The following is a 6,073-nucleotide window of genomic DNA, read 5'->3' on the forward strand; positions in this document are numbered from 1 at the left end:
GGGTTTGATGAACCGTATCTTTCAGCGTTATTTAGATGAGTTCGTCATTATTTTCATCGATGATATTCTTATCTACTCGAAGAACCGTACTGACCATGCAGAGCACTTGAGAATCGTCTTGCAGATTTTACGAGTTGAGCAGTTGTTTGCCAAGCTATCGAAATGCGAATTCTGGTTAGATCGAGTTGTCTTTCTCGGTCATATTATTTCTGAAGATGGGATTTCTGTCGATCCCAGCAAAATCGAAGCGGTTATGAATTGGCCTAGACCGACATCAGTACCTGAGATCCGAAGCTTCATGGGTTTAGCTGGTTATTACCGTCGTTTCATCGAGGGTTTCTCGTCTATTGCCAAGCCTATTACCCAGCTGACTCAGAAGAATGCGCCTTTTGTCTGGACTACAGATTGTGAGGCTAGCTTTGTTGATCTGAAGAGGAGACTGACCAGTGCTCCAATTCTTTCTATTCCGAAGGGTACTGGAGGTTTCACAGTGTATTGTGATGCTTCTAACCGAGGTTTGGGTTGTGTTCTTATGCAGCATAAGCATGTGATAGCGTATGCATCGAGGCAGCTGAAACTGCACGAGACTCGTTATCCTGTTCATGATCTTGAACTTGCAGCGATTGTATTTGCTTTGAAGATCTGGCGTCACTATCTTTATGGTGAGTCTTTCGAGATCTTTTCTGATCATAAGAGTCTTAAGTACTTGTTTTCACAGGCAGAGCTGAATATGAGACAGAGAAGATGGTTAGATCTGTTGAAGGATTTTGACTGTGAGATCAAGTATTATCCAGGGAAGTCGAATGCATTTGCAGATGCCTTGAGCCGAAAGCTTTGTTCTTTATCTCTTTCAACTATCGGTGTTTCTCAGTTGGTCGATGATTGTTGCACTTCTGGTTTAGAGTTTGAAACAGATAGGGAGACTATCAGAGTGTTTGCTATTCAAGCCGAGCCGGAGTTGTTTGTTGCAATCAGAGAAGCACAGAAGTCTGAGCCGAGCATTCAGGTTTCAGTAGAGAAAGTCAGAACTGGGCATCAATCAGAATTCCAGGTTAGAGATATTTCGGAGTTGAGACAGCATATTCTCCTAGAGGCTCATTGCAGTCGGTTTAGCATTCATCCTGGAGGTCGTAAGATGTACAATGATCTAAAGAGTCAGTTCTGGTGGAAGAGAATGAAGAGCGACATCGCGAGGTTTGTGTCACGGTGTTTGAACTGTCAGCAAGTGAATGCAGAGCGGAAGCGACCAGGTGGTCTATTGCACAGCTTATCTGTTCCTGATTGGAAATGGGATCACATTTCTATGGATTTCGTCACGAAGCTACCACGATCCGTTCGAGGATGCGATGCCATTTGGGTAGTAATCGACCGATTGACGAAGTCAGCTTGCTTTATTCCTTACAGGATGACGTATCGTCATGATCAGATGGCTGAGCTTTATGTTAGCAATGTTGTGAGATTGCATGGGGTGCCGAAGTCGATCGTTTCAGACAGAGACCCGAGATTCACTTCGCACTTCTGGCATAGTTTGCAAGAGGCGCTTGGTACTCGATTGCATCTGAGTACAGCTTATCATCCTCAGACAGATGGACAGTCAGAGCGGACTATCCAGACGTTGGAGGATATGCTGCGAGCGGTAGTGCCAGACTTTGGTACTAGTTGGCAGGATTCTTTGCCTCTTGTCGAGTTTTCTTACAACAACAGCTTTCAAGCGAGTATCGGTATGGCGCCTTTTGAGGCATTATATGGTAAGAAATGCCGATCTCCGTTGTTTTGGGATGATTTATCTGAGTCACCATATTTGGGGCCGGATATGCTTCGAGTTATGGCAGAACAGGTTAAGGTCATTCAGACCAGAATGAAGACAGCTCAAGATAGACAAGCAAAGTATGCGAATGTCAGACGTTGACCTCTGAGTTTTGAGCAGGGAGACCGTGTATTCCTTAAGATTTCTCCGTTCAGAGGCACCGTCAGATTCGGTAAGAGAGGAAAGTTATCTCCGAGATTCATCGGTCCGTACGAGATTCTCGAGAAGATAGGCGATCTTGCCTACAGACTTGCACTTCCTCCGTCTTTATCTGGTATTCACGACGTTTTTCACGTCTCTATGCTGCAAAAGTATCATCCAGATCCTTCTCATATCCTTCAGCCTGACGAAGCCGAGTTAGACGAGACTCTGAGCTATTTTGAGCGACCGATTCAGATCCTTGATCGGAAAGAAAAGCAACTCAGGACCAAGTTGATTCCGTTAGTGAAGGTGCAGTGGAGCCGTCACGGTGTTGAGGAAGCGACTTGGGAGACAGAGTCTGACATGAGACAGCGTTTTCCAGAGCTATTCGGATGACGTGAGTTCTTCTTACTGTTTTTAGTTCTTTATTCTATCTTTGAGTTGTGGTTCTCGTTGATTTCGAGGACGAAATCTCTTCTTAGTGGGGGAGAATTGTGACGCCCCGTTTTTATCTTAAATGAGTTTATTTGAGTTAATCAGAGATTGCAGAGTTCACGAGCCGACTTGATTTTGATCAGGGTCCTTTTTGCAAATTTTGGAAATTTCAGGGACTAAAACGCAAATAATGGATTTGTTATATTATCTACTCAACTTTTGACTTTTCTCATTCATCCTTCTCCTTCCTTAGCCGGCTCCTCCTCCATTGAAACGCCCCATCTCCTTTTCAAGCTTTTGGATTTCCGTCCGAGCTCGATCCGGCCGTTAGAAATTATTTCTGAAGACAGTTTAGCGATCACTGCAGCGAGAGCTCCGTTATACCGTAAGTTTTTCAACGATCAGATACATTCTAGTTTTTGGATGTTGTTAGAATCGATTTAGATTCGAGTATGTTGTTCTCTACAGAGTTCTGATCGTTTATTATCTGTCAGTTTTGAAATAGAGCGACGTTCGGATTTGTTATGATTTTTGGAAGCCATTTTCGAAAATCATGGTTTTGAGATTTGTTGGGTTTGTCTTGTTGTTGTTGTATTAGCATTGAATTGAGTTGTTATCAGTATTGAACTGCTGTCTGCGTTGCCGGTTGTTCAGTTATAGCCGTTATGCCGTCGGTTTGAGTTTTTGGAGATTTTGAACCATTTTTGAGTTTGAACTTGGCTTGTAAGTTGATCGTGGTTATTGATCAATCATCTCTTGTATCTGAACAGATTCGTTCGGAGTTGTCAAGCCCAGAGTTAGCAGCTGCTTGATCGTTTCAGAGAATTGGACGAAGAACGGTATAAAGAGTTTTCCTTGAACCGTTGCCTTGTTGTTGTTAGATTGTGTAGTTGTTTATACAATCTCTTTTGTAGCTTATCCAGAGTTGGAGCTACTGCATTGAAAGGTAAAAGCAGTCATCGTAGCGGGATAGCATACTCGGGACTGTGGTTCTCGAGTTTTCCCTTTTGAAATCTCATACTTGCATCTACACTTGTTCTAGCATGAGGAACTTGTGTATTGTTTGATTGTATTGGTTTTGTTAAAAGGATTATGTTTTATGTTTCTGTTATGCATTCATCTTGAGCCAATCTTGTTTCAGCGGGCAGAACCATCCTTTTTGTTTAGACGTTTGGGAACTATGATTGAGTGGCCCAGGTCGTAGTCGTTTCGTCTGGTGCTAGCATACTCATTATAGTTGCTCAAAGTCTAGAGGAGTGAGATACGTGGCACCACCTTGATTGGGAGAGTCGGTGAGTTGTTACGTGATCTTATCCTCGGGATCCCAAAGGCACAGCAGCAATCCCTCGTTATCAGATTTGATGTCCCTGTTTAAAGACATGCATTTCATTACGATGTTATTGAGTTCGTTATTGTATTGAAAGCATGTTTGTTACTTGTATTACTTGTTATGTTGCTTTTACTGGGAATGTCGTTCTCACCGGTTATCCGGCTGTTGCTTTGTTTTGTATGTGTACTTGGCAACAGGTGGGGCAGGAACATGTCAGAAGAGGCATGGTTAGCTTCGAGGGCAAGTAGTAGGAGTGAGACTCGGTTTAGAAGTCGAAGTAGCATGTTTATCTAGTTTAAGATTGAAGCATGTTAGAACTCGAACTTGATATGTTTTGTTATTCGAATTAGTTTGTATTCAGATTGTAATCTGAAATCGAAGTATGTTGTTGTCGTATCGATTTAGACTTCTGGTTGTTTTTTAGGCCTTCTGAAAGCATGACTTGTTATGGCATGTTTCCCTACACCCTGTTATTGCATATGTATTTGAAGGCATGTCGGACCAAGCGCGGAATCCTTTCTTTATTTTCTGCAGCCTGAGCATTTTCTGCCCAGGCCTTTCGCACGCGGGCGAGGCGTTCCTCGCGCGCGCGCGAGGCCTCTGTTGGGCCTCTGAATTGTTTGCCCACGCGCGCGCGAGCTTGGTACCTCGCGCGGGCGCGAGCCTTTGGTTGGTCTCGGTTGTTGAAGCCCGCGCACGCGCAAGCTTGGTTCCTCGCGCGGGCGCGCGGCGTTTAAAAAAAAAAAAAAAAAACTTTGAATTGTTTTACTCTTGGATTCTTGTTCGCTTAATTGTTGTATTCTCCGAGATTAGTGGTTTAGAATCGAGGTCTCACATTATTTATAGGCATCATTTGCAACAGTCATAAATGAATTCAAAATTATTCGTTCCACACAAAAATATCAGTTTCCTTGTCTGGTAGTTCACGTAGACAATTTCTAATGAATAGTACAACTCTGTGCACTGATACTGATGCGACATCTATAGTGTATGGATGTCTTTATCCAAAAATAACTACTGCCAAATATGAAGTATTATTTAGGTGTTGGGAATGTTTATAGATTTAAACTAATAGTCTTTAATATACTTGAATTGTGTCAATTGTCCTTTACTTAAGTTGTGATCAGTCCAGTTGAGCATTCTTGACAAGTCGAAAAAAGCTTCCAGTTACGGTTCAGTCAAGGTTATTAGTTCAGTCGTAGATTTTAGTCATCAAATTCTCAAATTCCTCTTTTTTGGTGTTAATAAAACTTATGCATATTTTAATTGATCATCTTTGGAAAAACTTCGACTTGTGAGATGTTGCGAATATTCCTCGCAAGCGTACGAGTGTCAAGTTTTAATAAAGTGATAAAATCAGATATCGATCTCACGGGAAGTAAAATGAAAATATTCAGTGCTTGTAATTAAAATAGTCTAAACTTTATCTAGAAAATTAAACTTTGAGAATTTGCAATAAATACAAATAATCAAGATATTTTTTATAGCACACACACAACTTGCAGGAAAAATCAATCAGAGAAAAATGGTCTAGAGATATAGATTTCACCTGGTTTCAACAACAGTCAATCTTAATTAATTAATCTTCATGAATTTCAGTCAATTAATAGCAAAGAACACTTAAGTTTATTATTTTTCTCTCCCGAGCAACAAATAATATTTATCAACTACAATTCAATTCCAATATTCCTATTAAGAATTTATCGCAGTGATCTATCACAAAACAATGTTCTTTTTAAAAGCTCTGTTAAAATCATACACTCTCCCGAGCTGTATAAATAATTAACAGTGTAGTTTCTAATGTCCTATTCAAAATCCCCTCTCCCGAGAAATGATTTCAAATAAATATAACAAATCAATTATTGATCAGATAATTGAAAAGACAATCAATTCTAGAAAAAACAATTAATCTAGAAGAAACTCAATTCAATAAAATCAAAAATTCATGAAAGTGTCTCAACCAGGTTCCATCTGACCTCTAGACTCTAAAATTTAGTTCATAATAAAATTATGAATAAACCAAAACATGTTCAAAAATCCAAATATATTCAGAATTAAATAAATAAAAGATAAAAGAAACAAATTCGTCGTCGACGCCGTGTCCGGTCTATCGAACTCCGTCTTTGTTCTTCAGATAAGCTCCAGAAATCCTCCAGAAATCTCACGATCAAATCCACAAAATATTTCTTTGATATGCGCGTGTGGTGTGTGGCGGCTCCTTTTTTTTAGTCTGATCAAAATTTCCATTTATACCATGCACAAAAGCCCACTCAAAAGCCCATAAAATAATTGCCCGAAATAATAAAATTTCCAAATCTCGATCGGGGCGGGCGCTCTAGTGAAGGCGTCGGCGCGCCTTA

This window comes from Henckelia pumila, chromosome 4 (genome assembly GCF_033568475.1).
Source record: "Henckelia pumila isolate YLH828 chromosome 4, ASM3356847v2, whole genome shotgun sequence".
NCBI classification, from domain to species: domain Eukaryota; kingdom Viridiplantae; phylum Streptophyta; class Magnoliopsida; order Lamiales; family Gesneriaceae; genus Henckelia; species Henckelia pumila.